Genomic DNA, 15,724 nt, shown 5'->3' with positions numbered 1-15,724 from the left:
GATGCTGCTTGGAGATTTATCTGTGCCCTTAATTGCACCTGAATAGTGCAAATGGGTGTGGAATCTTCTTTCAGTTCCCAAAAGGTTCCACATCCATTTAAACTATTTAAGTGGCTCTGAGGGTATAGATAAACCTCCAAGTGCCTTCAATGACTCTCAGAAAGAATGCTAATGACCAGATGACTACAAGGAATATAAATCCTTCCATTCTTCACCATTCAGTCAGAACGGAAGAAGCTTCTTGGATGAGAAGTGAAACATCTTCAAGGAAAAATAAAGAAAGTCTAGTTGCTTTTTGAAAAAAAGCACCTTTGGGGAATAGCAGTTCTACTGCTAAGGCAGAGGGTGTTCAACTCATATCGTCACAGTGGCGTCATGTGATGTATCTGGACTTTTCCCCTTCACTAAACCAGTCATGGGCGTGGCCAGCTCATGACACTTCTGGCCCGTGGACTGGGTGTTTGACAGGCCTGTGCTAAGGGAGCTCCTTGATTTCTTTTTATCCCATTTCTCAATTTATAAATTTACTATGATATTGTAAATATCATTGAAAGACCATTTGTGCTGAGGTCAACTACCTTTTCAGTAGTTAATTTTTTTTCCCTCAGCACTTTTCTTCTAATGGGAATGAACTTGAGATTACTTATAGCAGAATGATGGCCTTTGATATGATAATATCTTACGTTTTCCCACTAACTATATTCTAAGCACATGAAATAAATATTTAAAAGTACGGTTTAATCTAACCTCTGAAACTTTTCCATAAGTTTTGGAATGAGGTTCATTCCTGCTATCCTACAGCATCCATCCTACTGGTATTTCAAAAGGCCCTGAACTAGTTGACAATTTTTCTTGTTCTCATCCAGATTTTTCTTTTCTCTGCCAACTCTGTAAACCAATTAGAATTGATGTGAGTCAGCTGACATATAAATTTAATTATAATCATTATTAAAAACAAGAGTTCCATAGCAGCAACTTTAAACATACATTTAAAGTATGTCATGCTCTCACACAAACAGTATCAATAGGCCTTTCAGCCTCAGCTGTGGGTTTATTATATAGGAACCTCCTTACTGGAATGGTCTCTGGCCCAGAGATGGTATTCAGCAGGTCCTGACCAGTTCTGGAGAACCAGTAGTGGAAATTTTGAGTAGTTCAGAGAACCAGCAAATCCCACCTCTGATTGGCCCCACCCCCATCTATTTTCTGCTTCCTGAGTCCCAGCTGATTGGCTGGGCTTCTTTTGTTGCCCTGCATAGGAGAACAGAGCTGGAAAGCAGGTTAGTGGGGTGGGGAGGGAATGGAGATTTTGCAGCATCCTTCCCCTGCTATGCCCACCAAGCCACCCCCACAGAATTGGTAGTAATTTTTTTTGAATCCCACTACTGCTCTGGTCCCTTTCTTTCTTATGAGAAAAGCTTTCCTGCACAAAGTACTAATTATCTGACTGGACAATAGTTGAGACCCAGCCAGGTAATAAAAAAATTGAGGAAGTTTATTTATACAAGTTTATTGAAGCTAATTTATCCTCTCCCTGGATTTTTTCCTTCAATCCTCTCATACCTGTCCTTCAGATAGGACTTAGCAGTCACTGCGTCTGCAGGCAATCATATTCTGAGGCTGTTGTTTACTCACAAGGAGGTTGAGCTTTCCCTTCATGACATAGATGAAGACCCAGTCCATTCTTCTATCGTCTACCCTTTCCAGGGCTGAATTGGAATCCTTATATTTGGTGTTAAATAACAGTTGCTTATTTGTATATTTATTTATATCAGTAGTAAGATTGGCGGCATACAAGTTTAATTATTATTTTTTCTTTTTATGACCCTGCAAAAATAATTTTTAAAAATTTCCTTAATTCGGGGTAGAGTCCAGGCGACTGAGTGGAGCTGAGTGTTTACTGGGCAGATGCCCTTCCTGATGCCTAATTGGAGTTCGCAACAGATTTTTTTTTTCTTTGTGCCCTAGGAGAGAAACATCTGTCACTGCCTAGGATTGAACTCTCAACCTTCCAAATGGGAGATGAGCATCTTCACCACTAGGTGGCCATGCCTCTCATACAAGTTTAATTAAAATAAATATGTGAATCAATAAGTAAATAAGTAAGTAAGTAAAGCATTTTGACCCTGGAAAATTCTATCTTTCAGTGTTTCTTCCATGTGCCATTGTGGGAATGAATTTCTACGTTTATTCTCCAGACCTGGGTGGTATTGAATGTAGAATTGGGGCCAGGTTCCTTCATGCTCTGTCTTGAACCAATGCCCAGAGCAACCATTTCACTGACTTTAAGATATCACATTTAAGCGGTCGGCCACATTTCCTACATTTGTATTATTCTGATGACTCCTCAAAGTAATGGTTTGTGAAATGACTGGGCTGACTGCCTCAATGGAGAGCTATCAGGCCCACCCTGTGGCTATCATGCCCCACCCTAGTCCAGACCTGAAGTGTCTTCCAGAAGCAAGTGTGCGGGGCAATGGCAGCTGCCTGCAGAATGGGCCAGCAGACCTATAGTAAGGCATGAACTTGAGAATCTGTTTACAGGAGTGTGGTGCTCATCATCTCTCATCTGGGAATTTGTCTCTGGATATGAAATACCAGCATTTGAGCAAATACTTTTCTCTCTGCAGCTCAGTAGGATCTGAATTCATGGAACATTTACTATGAAAGTAAAAACAAAAAGCCCAAAACTGATCTTCAATTTCATGGTAGCAATTTCTCTTATAATCCACAACCCTTAACTTCTTTCTCTCCAACCTATGATCATATATCAGCTGCTCCCTGACTGAATTCCCATCCAGCTTTTGGAATCCAGCCATTGAACAGCTTGTATCAGACCAAGGGTTGTTTCTCATGGCTCTGAAGGTTCCTCACAACCTTCAGAGTCTTTCCTCTTTCTATATTCCAACCAAAAATATGCCACAGCTCAGATAATCATGCGCAGGAGGGAGAGGTAACGGGGAGCGGAAGGGAAAGAATTAGCAAATTAGCAACTGGAGTGAAAATGATCCAGGGTTTCATAATCTGACTGCAATATTTCTTCTCTGTTATTACCTTTACTGCATGAGGGCCATGATTGAAGTGTGCCTGTATGTGAAGGACGTTGGGTGGCAATGGTTATGGAAAGCAGTACATGAACAATGCCTTGATTTTTAAAATCTTTTTTTGGATGTGTGTATGGAGGCATTTTTGCTTTTATAAATTGGGCTGGTTCTATTTTGAGGCCCACTCTACAGATTTAGACTCCCCCTTTACAATTATGAGAAAGGCGATTATTTTTCCTTCCTTCCTTCCTTCCTTCCTTCCTTCCTTCCTTCCTTCCTTCCTTCCTTCCTTCCTTCTTTTTCTTTCTTTCCTTCTTTCTTTTTTCTTTCCCTCCCTCCCCCTTTCTTTCTCTTTCTTTTTCTGTCTTTCTGTATGCCTGTCTCTCTTTCTGTATGCATGTCTTTCTTTCTTTCTTTCTTTCTTTCTTTCTTTCTTTCTTTCTTTCTTTCTTTCTTTCTTTCTTTCTTTCTTTCTTTCTTTCTTTCGTTCATATGGCTGACAAGCTTTGCTACCACAGTTGGAGAGGTCCTATAAAACTGGAGGGAAAAGGATTTGGGTTTTCATGGCGTTTTATGACTAAAAGTTTACCCTTTTTTATCCAATTACTTTTTTATGGCTGTTACCAAATGATTGCCAGTAGCTCAGAAAGACCATGGTCCATGCCAGAATTCCTTCCCCAAACAAAGTTATTCAGCATACTTGATTTTGAGATCAACCATGTGCACTGCCAGTTTTCTAATCAGACAATGCACTATTGTTCAAGACTACAGTAGTCTTGAAAAGAACATTGCTTTTGTTCCTGGATATGAAAACATGATCAGTTTTCCTTTTTCTTTTCCAGGTGGACAGAAGCCTCTTGTATGGCACAATATAGGTAAGAAATGAGATAGGGGTCTCTGCCGCACCAACGAAGAAGTTGTAGTTTCCTTCCAACGTTGCGGTAACAGCTCAAGTTGGTTCTGCTTGCATTCTGCAGGAATCTCTGCCTGACATTTGGGTCAAAATAACTTAAGAGATCTGCTGGTTGTCTGGCTTGTTGCTCGAGGGAAAAAGTTCTCACTTGAGGTCTGAATGATTCTGAATGCAGGTCCCAGTCCAGCCTTGCCTGAAGGGATACTGTAACGGGCTGAGTGGCTAGCTAGGGAGTAAAGACAAATATATTCACCATTGGAATGGAAATATTGCATTAAATGAACCTACACCCAGGGAGCAGACAATAGCACTGTGCATGTGTCAGAAACAATTGCAAAGAAACTCTTCAGACGTTGTGCAAATGCAGCACTCTCTGCTCTGCATTAAACCAGATTGTCTTTTCTCAGGATCCTGCATGGACCTATAAAATGGTGTGATGGCTTCAAGACAGTTACCTCTTAGGAGCTGATTCACTCAGTTTTGATCAGTGTTTTTTTTTTTTTAAAGTTCTGGTTGATTGAATGAATCACAGAGAGGTGCCGTGCTGAATCATTTCTGAAGCTTCCATAGCTTAATGAGGCAACTTGTGACCTGGACAACAGCTTACCCCCCCTTGACTATACTTTATTAAAGGTCATTTTGATATAGAATTAATAATTAGACACTAACATAGTGCACAGTATGATGCCCGGCATTCTCAGGAAGAATAATTCTGGACCCCATATAAACCCAATAAACCTTCTTAGAAAATAAAAATGATAACTGCAGATCAGGGCTTTATCTGGAGAATAAATCCAGCCCCCCCCACCCCAATAATCCAGGATGGTAAACAACACCTTAGGAATGTAGAAAGTTAGCACTCCCCCCTCTCCTAGAAGAATGAAATATTTTGGGAAATATAAAAAAGGCAGAATATTATATTTCCCTGAATGACAAATGGAGAAACATGCTCTTGGAAAGCAGCCCCCACCTTACTTAATAGCTCTCAGCAGAAGTCAGCACTTGAGAGATAAAGAGATAGCTCTATTCATAAGCAAATATCATCACCTAAGATCCAATAAACCCTCACCCACAATAGGAATTGCCCAACACCCCTTCATGGCATCACCGTCAGAAATTACAACCAAACCTAGCTCAGACAAACTCCTAGGATTTGTACATGGCCCCATGGGAGCCTGACAACACCCAATAGAATACATGTTCTTGCACAGGAACAGGAAGTACAAGTGCAAAGCCCAAGAGAAGGTATAAAAACCCCTCACTTTCAACTCTATGTGGTCGGCTGCACCAGCCCCCCCCCCTATCTGCTTCTGCTTAACCATTAAACCATCTTTCCAATCAGCCTCCAGCCTCCATTTTGTCTCCAGTGCCTTTCTCCCGGCTTGGAACTGAACCGGATGGATATTTCTTCCAACATGAATCTAAGACAAATGACAGAAATTAACCTCAATAATTTGGTTGTTGAATAAAACGTTTTGGGACTGACCATGCAGGATCTGGTTCTGGATGGTCCTCCCATGGAAGCAAACCATTTTGTTGGAGTGCTTTCACATAACCATGAAATTCCAAGTGTGCACAGAGTAACCCAAAAGGTCATCTATCAAAACGCAACTATCCTTTGATTAATACCATTCTTGGGGTTTTTGAGACATACACTAGGTAGGGCTTCATCTTTAAGGATAGAAGACAATATCTTGTTTCACAGCACGTAGTTCTACAAAGGACTTTTACTTGTTGCTGTAATAAATGCCTTTCATCCTCCCAGCTCAATTTGCAACAGAACCTCAGACCGTAAGGGAAAGAAACTACAAGCTAACAAAAGAAGGAGTTCCATAAAGGAAGGTTGGGAAATCAAAATGAAGCTTCTAATTCTCTGAGACATTTGAATAATATTTCCCATGATCTGCCAGCCCAGCTCAACAGAGTGATTATTAAAACCCTCTACTGCACAGCATGTCAGCCATACTGTCAGTGGGGCTAAGTAACTGGGAATCCTTGATGGATCTTTATAGGAAGATCTGCTTTCTCAATGTGTGCAAGCATACTCCTCCCTATGTATGTAGTAAATATTTTAAATGTAGGGTTCCTGTTTTACTCAATGTGGTGGAAGCATGCGCTGGTGTTATGGGAGTCAGGTAATTTCCCAGTCTGTACAATACTTAATTGAAATTATAAAAACACCAGCCTAGTTCTTTTTTTTCTTTCTTTCTTGGTAACTAATAATTGCACTGGATGTTATAATTTAAGCACCAATTTCTGGAGTATTTAAATATTAATAAAGTGGTTGAAGAAGAGACAGAATAGGATATATATATATATATATATATATATATATATATATATATATATATATATATATATATATATATATATATATGCTTTAAAAAGCCTTCCTTCAATTTCACTTACAAAAAAAAAAAGATCTCCTTCCTTAATTTTATTTCCTTTGGGATGGTTTGGGTCCTGAACTCATTGTAAGATCTTCAAACACATAATAAGAATTAATCACCATTAGTTCGCTATTTTAACAGCTGCTTGCTACCTCCATAGCCCAGTGCAGCTGCAAACTTCTCTCCCTTTGCTGACATCATAATCCCATTACGGCTGCAAACTTACATACATAAAATGCAGATTTAAGCTTTTCTCCTTCCCTCCCTCCTTCTCTCTGTTTCAAAAACAACTTCTACTTCTTAATTGCTTGAGCCGCTATCAGAGACATAAAATCCGTTCTCACTTGGCAGCTCGTCTTCTTGTGGGGTTGAACTTCGAAGCGTGCTCCTTGGCTGCTGGCTTTATTACTAGACCCAAATGTAAGTTCGTAACTGGCTGACTGGGATTCAGTTGCCCAACTTACAGGCTGAGTTTTCCAGACGTGGCAGCTGGGTCTGTTGATTCCTTCCTCCACCTTTTCCCTGTACCCTTTGCTGGGAAATATTTTATGAGCCTACCAACTGCCATGATCTATGCATAAATCTATGGTTATCTGTTTTATAGTGAGGGAGTCAAGATACCTTCTTGAGCCCAGAGGGCCAAAACATTTGGCTGTGAAACACTGATTGTTCCCCAGCCCATGTTCAGAAAAGATTGGAAGGGAAGGGAGGGGTGAGTTATTCAGATTTGGCTAATGAGGGAGGTAGGACCACCCCAAGATGTTCTGTAGCTGAAGAAAAAGGATAAGTCACCTCTCTGGGTATAGGCAGTGATTGATAGGGTGTCATTTCCCAACCTATGGTGTCTCTACAAGTCAGCCAAATATCTGCAAAGCTCTTGATGCTAAAAGTGTGAAATCCACTTTTGTTTCACACATTTAACATGTGACAGCTTATTGTATCACCCCTTCAAAAAACTACTATTGAGTACATTCTGAATGCAGGTAATCCTCAATTTACAATCACAGCTGAGTCCAAACTTTGTGTCATTAAGTGAACGATTTGTTAAACAAGTTTTGCCCCGTTTTAGGATTTTTCTTTTGAGCAAATCACTGCTGTTGTTGAATCAGTAACAGGGTTGTTATGTTAATCTGGTTTCCCTGTTGACTTTGCTGATCAGAAGATGGCAAAAAAGAAAAGAAAAGAAAAGAAAGAAGAAAAGAAAAGGAAAGAAAAGAAAAGAAAAGAAAAGAAAAGAAAAGAAAAGAAAAAAGAAAAAATAGAAAAGAAAGAGGAATCATAGGATTCCGGAGACTGCCACAGTCATGAATGGGAGTCAGGTGTCAAGCATCTGCATTTTGATCCGATGATCATGGAGATGCTACAAGGGTCACGAAGTGTGAAAAATGGTCATTAGTCACTTTTTTCCAGAGGTGGTATTCAGCAGGTTCTGACCAGTCCTGGAGAACCGGTAGCGGAAATTTTGAGTACTTTGACTGGCCCCACCCCCATCTTTTCTCTGCCTCCTAAGTTCCAGCTGATTGGCTGGGTCTTCTTTTGTTGCCCTGCACAGGAGAATGGAGCTGGAAAGCAGGTTAGTGCGGTGGAAATTTTACAGTATCCTTCCTCTGCCATGCCCACCAAGCCACACTATGTCCACCAATCCATGGTAGTAAAAAAATTTGAATCCCACCACTGCTTTTTTTTCCCCATTGCTGTTGTAACTTTGTATGGTCACTAAATGAATTGTTGTAAGTGTGGACTACCTGTATGTGTTTTCAGGTATTGTCACTGCTTCCAGCACACATATGCAGAACTTTATCATGAAGCACATCATGATTTACTCCTCAGCAGGGGACATCCCAGGAGAAAAAAGACAGTGGCTGCTTCTGCTGTCCACCTCCATTTAGGAGGCTGCCTCCTGAGTCAGCTCTGTGGGGAAGCAGAATTCTGTGTGGCATCCTATCGCGTACCAGAAGAAAACCATTAGGAACCCTTGAATAGGTATATGTTTGAAAGAGAGGAGGACTTTGTAGGAGCACCAAATCCTACTTATCAAAGCAAAGCAGAGAACTTACAGTATAGTTGGTTCAGGTTTTTTGTTGGTTGCTGTTGTTTTTTTTAAAACTTGCATATATAGCATATGACACCTAAAGACAGTTATAAATTTGCTACAGCCACTACTGCTATTAGTAAATGCTTCTGGGTGCAAGTATCATTTGCACATATAGCAGGGAAACTTCCATTGAACCCGATCCTACACTGAGATGCTTTGATCTGCTATCAGCTGTGTGGCTCAGTCTTAAAGCCTTAGTTCTGGACTCTATACCTCTCAAATAGGCTGTGTTTGTCTGTTTGATACTATACTGTTTTCTTCAAACATAGGTTTTCTTTTAATTATTTCTCTGTTAAAAATAGGAGGTTTTGTTCTCCTTGCTTTCTCTTAGCTATTTTGGGATCTAGACTATAAGGTCATTTGTTCCACACTTTTCAATAGCTGCGTCTTGATTCTTTTAACTCCTAAGCACTTAGATTTGAGATAGATAATTACGTTGCTTAATAGTAAATTGCACTGCAACATGCCCAGAGGGATCTGAAATAAAAGGTATTTAAAAATCTACCATGTTAGAAAAGCAAGATAATTTCAACTAATGAGATTATCAGGGATAATCAGTTTACAAAAGCCCATTATGAGCAGATTCATTGATGTCTTAAAACAGAAAAGAAAAATCCTATTTATTTTTTTAAACAAATTGCTTTTTCAAATGGAAATAGGCTGTTTCCCATTACCTTTTATTTGATAATTTTTGTAGCCCCATCTGCTGTCCAGTTTTGGAAATATCTGTTTTAGGATATATCTGTATCTAGATATACATCTTGCTGATAATGTGCAGGAAATAAAATCTTTTATACAAATAAAACATTGCATTGGTTTCCGGTGCTAAGGAAACTTGTAACACCAAAGTATTCTGGTATTCAATGTATCTCAATTTTCCTTGTAATGTGGAAATCTATAGTGGTAACTATTTCTAATGGTTACTTAACAGAAAAATAGTTGCACTGATAATGGAAACATCTATGATAAGAATATAAGTTTTTCTCACTTCGACTGGACTGGGCAGATTTCTCCTTCATGACTCCAAATTATTTTATGCTTGTAAAGATATTAAAACTATGTGGGAAGACATAGGAGAATATAGAAGACAAACTGCTTTCAAGAAAATTTTAAATTTTTTCATTTAAGTAAGTTTATAACTAGAACTCATATTGATTAGTGTAACAGAGGTGTGTAAGAGAGAGAGGGGTAGGAAGGGAGAGGGAGAGAGAGAGAGAGATCCATTTAGTTTGGGTCAGGTATCAATATGCCAATGATATACATTTCCAGGCCAGGCCAGGCTACAGAAGCTGTGGAAGTCTTTAGGAACTGATAGGGGAGAAACAAATCAGATTAAAACTCCATAAGATGGAGAAGTTGGTCATCCAGAAACACCTTGGCTCTCTGGAAACATGGTTCTGGTGGTTATTTTAGATGGGGTCAAATTTCTCTTGAAGGAGCAGATCTGTGATTGCGTATTTTCCTGGGTTCAGTATTCCTCTGCATTTGAAGACTGTGGCCAGAGTGGTCATTCCACAGCTTCAGCTGATATTCTACATATGGCCCAGAAAGACTTTATAATCATAGCTAGCATTGTGATTATCATCACAACTGCACTCTACATAGTTCAAAAATGCAATAGCCAAATTTCTAGCTGAAAACTCACAAATATGGATAGAGTAAACCTATTACTAAGAATATCCTACTCAGTCTGGTAGCTGCCAGTAGGTTTCTGAATCCAATTCAAAGTTTGTTTGTTTACTGAATTTATATAACCACCCATCTCACTTGCAAGTTCTGGTTAGAAAGACCTGTGAGACTTCCTTACTAAATATGATTCTGCTTATTTTGTTTTGACATATACAGAAGGTCTGTTTAAGGTTCCATCCTGAAGGAAGACAGGTGTGAACCAGAAGGCAGGTCCCCATGTAATAAATACATTGACCCCAGGAGCTGTTCTGGTTCTCTTTGGTTTTGACATTTCAAAAAGCACTGACAAGTGCTTTGTTTCACTGGGCCTTTGGCCCCTGTGATAAATTGTGAATGACCATGTAGCTTTATGTTTTTTAAGATGTGGCATAGTTTTTATAGCATTTTGCTCTGTCTGCTTCAGGTAGAACAATGACTCCCACAAATTCAGAGGCCCAAATTCAGCCTACATTGATTTAGTTTCAAATCATAATTAGAACCAGTACAAAACAGTAGTCCCATGTTGCCCAGATAAATATTATACTGAATGTTACTGACAGGCCAAGCAGAATAAAATTCATTCCCCATCTAATTTCCAATATAGGCCATGTATTGCAGTTGTTTCTGCCTCAGAATGGCTGAAGGCAGGAGTCCAGATGATCAGATCCATCTACCTCTACTGTAATTCCTTTAATAAAATTTTGTCCCTATGCTGTCTTCAAAATTAATGTTTCACCTAATTTAAAATACCTTGACCTAAGATCACCTATAACTCAACCTTAATTCAAGTTTGGTCTTCTGATACAGAAGAGTATGTCTGTTTTTATGACATTTAAGTATGTCTGTTTTTATGCTTTAATGATTGTTTTCTCTGAAATCCATTGATGGAGTGGAAGGTTATAAATTTATAAAGAAATACTAAATACAAATGTAGTCAAGATTTCATGTAAAAGGGAGCTTGTTATTTGTACAGAAAAATGAGTACGATGTTAGAACAACACAACATTCAGACAACTTTAAAAAATAACAAGCAAATTTGAGGTAAGTGAGAGACAGAATGAAATTTAACCTTGAAGCTGCTCTCTTTATTGCAGATGGAAGGAAACAAATTGAAAATGAAGCATGTGATTCTGAGTTTGCTTTCTTTAGTTTAAACACTAAAGGTAAGAAAAACAGTTATTTTGTGTTGTTAGAGTTCTATTTGTTTGTTCTTCTAACATTTCAGGAAACACACCTGGAGTTCCAAGGCAGTTTTAGTCAGCGCTATATTTTCAGACCATTTTGGAGAACTTTTATTGGAAGACATAGTAGGTCAGAGGAAAACTGTTCCCATACATTTTGGAACTCTCCTAAGCATGACAAAACATAATTGGTGGTTTAAAGAAGCTGAATTACTTTTCCTAACTACATCTATTCTGTACCGTAAGTCAATATGAACACAATACAATAGTTTTACATTCTTCATTTCTGTGTATTCTTTAAGAAAAGTGCAATATTAGCATTCTTGGCATACAGAAAGCAAAAGGAGAAGGTGGTGGAACTATGGTCTAACAAGTCACAAAGCCTCTCAGATGTCATTGACAGAACTCAGTCAGTTTAGATAACTCTGCTAGCCACAATATCCTACAACCTTATTGACTTATCCAGACATTTGTTATTTATGTAGGAGCTGTTATACAATGGCACTGCTTTATTTATTTTAGCCCTGAGCAAAAGCATTGCACAAATATCTACAGCATACCTATAAGCGAGGTTCACAACACAAACCTTGTTATAGTTCCTGAACATTTTCCTATCTCTTCATGATGATTTCAGAGATGGCTGTTCTGACCTTCCGTAACCTACATTCTGACTTTCCGTAACCTACAATGATTTCAGACTTCTCTCAATAATACACATGATCTGTCTTCTTTTGATGGAATGATGAATAGAACTTAAGAGTGATTGATTGACTAGTGTTAACTTGGCCAATGTGTTTAGAATGGCTCATATTCCCCCTTTCCACTCTGAATCCAATGAATTTGTCCCAGGTTTCTTCATTTCTTTGTCTCTGGCCACTGCAGCATGTTAACTTCATCCAATTGGCAAGCATGCAGTCCCTCTGGCACTGGTACAAATGCCATTTTGTGGATTGTCCATTAAGGGAGGAAGTACAAGGGAAATGTAGCTGATCCTTCCAAAACAATAAGCACATTCTCAATATGAAGTGTGCTGTTTTGCTTATTCTAGGGTGTGAGGCTGCAATCATATTTTGCATTAAATGAGGATTTCAAATGGCATTTAAGCAATGATATAAATGACAACCACTTTAGATTTTAATTATATATGTAGTTTAACATTGCTGAAGTATGTAATGCTATATCAAACAGATTCAAGTAGAATTACGTATGCCAGCTTTCTTCTGTTTTTTAAAATTCGAATGTTTTCTCTCACTAAGTACAAGTAAATTTTACTTTTTATAAAGCTAGTTCTTAATCTGAATACAAACTGTATTCTCCAATTTTAAATAAAATTAGTTGGAAAGGAAATTCCCTTGACAATGTATTTATTTCTAATAAATAGGTTTACAATCAGAATATGAGAATACCTGCTTTATTATATAGAGAAACTATTGTGTTAAATATCTTGAAAGAAGATTTTTCTTTATAAATTTGGAAACAACTTATTTAACATGACTTGAGCTGTCTATCTCTGACCTAGTGTTACCCTCCATAATTAAAAGATAAATATATACAGAATTTTTTTTGCAGAGCCCACAAATATAAGTTTCTACATTACAGGTTTTGGTTCCAATGCATGGAGACTAACAAGAATGGTAGTGGATAGTAATCAAAGTGAGCAGGTTTATTATGGCTGTCCATCATGTTATATGGGTTAGAAGGGATAAAGTTATTTACATTACAAAGAGGATACCGTTTTGGAATTGCAAAGATTCTAGAATTCTTGTAAAATGTATAGAGCAAAATGAGTTTGCTACTTAACAGCTTTTCAAAGCCTTAACAACTATAGAAGAGAATATCTGTAGCTCAGAATTGAACTGTCTAGTTCACAGTGCTCTCTGGGCTTGATAGTGTGCTCAGAAATGTTTTATTACCTGACTAGGTAACATCTTCAGTATGAGTGAATGTAGGGTGTGCTCCCTATTTATATATGGTAGTTTCCTTTGCCAATGGTGGTGGTGTGGCTTTCTCTTTGATAGTTCCTTGATTAAGATATCATTAAGATGTATTTGAGATGTTTTGCACTGCAGAACACAAGAAAAAAAATGGTAATGAAACAACTAAGCTCAGAAGCACCAAGGATTCCATGCCTTAATAATTATATTAAGTAACACTGAGAATATACCCTTGAGACTTAGGGTTAAATAGATATTATTTTTACCTTTTTAGTTGATTGGTCCAAGCACCCATGCATGCCTGAGAGCAGGTTCGTAAAAAGTTTTGTTTGGTTTAGAAAATGTAAATCAGAATTGGGTAACTGAACTTCTGGGTATCAAACATGAAAGCTAATGTCTCATTTTCATGGCTTGGTAATTAGATAGGTAAAAATGAAAATACAGTGACACTAATTATTCTTAAGGAAATAATAGTAGAATAAACAATCATATAAATCTGAGGTATATATCAAGAGCTTGATTATAAGTGTATGTTAATAACAAAACTACCATAAATTTTCCAAAAGAAAAGCTCGTCGTTTCTGAACCAAACCATATGCCACTAAGTTTTTCAAGGTATACTTTGCATTGTAAAAAAAAAGTTGTTTTAAAGTTGGAGAATTATACTTCTATATTAATCCATGATCTTTATATACAGCTTATCTATGAATATTTCAGCCATAACACTAAATTTCTTTTGGTTTTGTACAGGTAACTTGGCACTTTTGGGAATTCCCAGGTGCAGTATAAGTTCAGTGGAACCTTACAAGTGGCACAGCTTATATTTCAAGGCATCAATTATATCGGTTCCTTGATTCATGAACACATAAATAGACATATCAACTACTCCTCAAGGGAATATTGCCATATCCATTGTGATTGAAAAAATATTATCAAAGGTCTTAAATTAGGTGAGTGTCTATCAAAGATATGCATTTCGGTTGAAAGCAAAGGGAGGAATCACAAATAATGGCTTCAGTTGCAAAAGGTATTACAAATTATGAAAGCAGGAAAAAGAGGGGATGGAAGCAAATTCTGTGGATCTGACAATAGCATTTTTCCAGTAATACACTTGCTGTTCTACAAACGGCCTCAGATCATCACTAGCAGGGAAAACAACAGCGAATGCTTATAAGATGCAACGTTTTATCATCCCTTATTTGAGCTCTGGTTTTTTGTTTTAAAGAAATCCAAAATCAGTACAATGTTTTCCTTTCCTCGCTCCCCTTTTCACAAGGAATTTGGGGTTCCTTGTGTTACCTTTAGATTTAGAAAAATATATATTTGGGTTTATTGATAGAATAGCTATCTTCAATTATAAGAGAAGTGTGTATTTTACTTGGCTTTTTTTATTATTTAGCAGTCAAAATGCACACAGGAAAACCCGAGGCAGATATGTTCCCCCCTTTTTTCTGTATTGAAACTCACAGCCATTTAGTGGGTGATTAAGAAGGATGCAGAAATTCAAGATTCCTCCACCCACCCCTCACTATTCAGAAAAAGATTCTGTCACATGTACCAATGTTTGATCAGCAAGAGTGCCTCTCAAAAGACATACATTTGAGGAAACATTTAGCAAGCAGCATAGTACATTAGTGTCACAAACACTTTATGGTACCGAACAGGCAAGCCACAGAAGTTATCCAGATGAACAGGGTGAAAACATATAGTAGCAACAGTGCTTGTGTATAAAAGTGTCATGTCTTGGGGAGAGGAAAAAAATACGCGAAGCAAAAGAACAAAGATGCAGTTGGAATGAAGTCAAGCTCCACACTAAATGCTGATGATGAGACAAAAAGAACATTACAGGAATCTTATAAATCCATACCTTTTGGGATGATTTTCCATGAATTTTAGGAAATTCCTTTCAATCTAAGGAGAGATCAGCTTTGCAGATTCCTGCAGCAGTAATAACAGAGGCATTACAGAACTGAAGTGTGTATGGATGTGTGGGAGTGTGTAGTGATTGTGAACTACAATCTCTATGCATGTTTATTATTATTATTTTTAAAAAGCTTCATTTGAGACTGCAGTTAGAGACTGGAGACATTCTTAAGTAAATACTGCTGACATTTAGATAGTTAAGGGATCCCATTCAAGCGACAAAGAATGACTTGTTTTTATTTGCATAAAAATTCACAGCAGCAGCAGCACTCTCAAAGAAAGTTAGGAGGGGGTTGATTACAATTGTCCTTTTGTTTTAGGATATGCCCTCATCATTATTCTTATTTTATTACTTCACTCTTCATTTTTTTAAAAAAATGTATTCCATTTACCTCTGCTTTTACAGCTGGGTTTTAGAGTAACGTTTAGAAATTAAAAAATAATAGCAACCACCTCACAACAGAAGCAGCTAATAGGAAATCAACATGGGAGAAATTTTCAACACAGGATATTAAAAAAAGAAGAAGAAGAAGCAGGCACCCTGGAAACGTTTTAAAAATAGAAGTTGTCAAAGTT

The 15,724-nt window shown here is 37.8% G+C and overlaps 1 long non-coding RNA gene across 1 annotated transcript in view; it reads right to left on the bottom strand.

The window, feature by feature from the left end:
• The window catches only part of LOC148125789 (uncharacterized), an 83,915-nt gene extending 68,693 nt beyond the window's left edge, over positions 1 to 15,222 (bottom strand). The window contains exon 1 of the long non-coding RNA XR_015743693.1: positions 15,093 to 15,222. This is a non-coding gene — a long non-coding RNA (uncharacterized LOC148125789). The remainder of the gene's footprint in view (positions 1 to 15,092) is intronic.
• Between the last annotated feature and the right edge of the window lie 502 nt (positions 15,223 to 15,724).

The sequence above is a fragment of the Pseudonaja textilis genome, chromosome 4 (genome assembly GCF_049901715.1).
Source record: "Pseudonaja textilis isolate UNSWEBS1 chromosome 4, rPseTex1.2, whole genome shotgun sequence".
Classification (NCBI taxonomy): Eukaryota; Metazoa; Chordata; class Lepidosauria; order Squamata; family Elapidae; genus Pseudonaja; species Pseudonaja textilis.
Note: the sequence above shows the minus strand (reverse complement) of the source record. Positions and strands in the feature narration are given on the sequence as shown.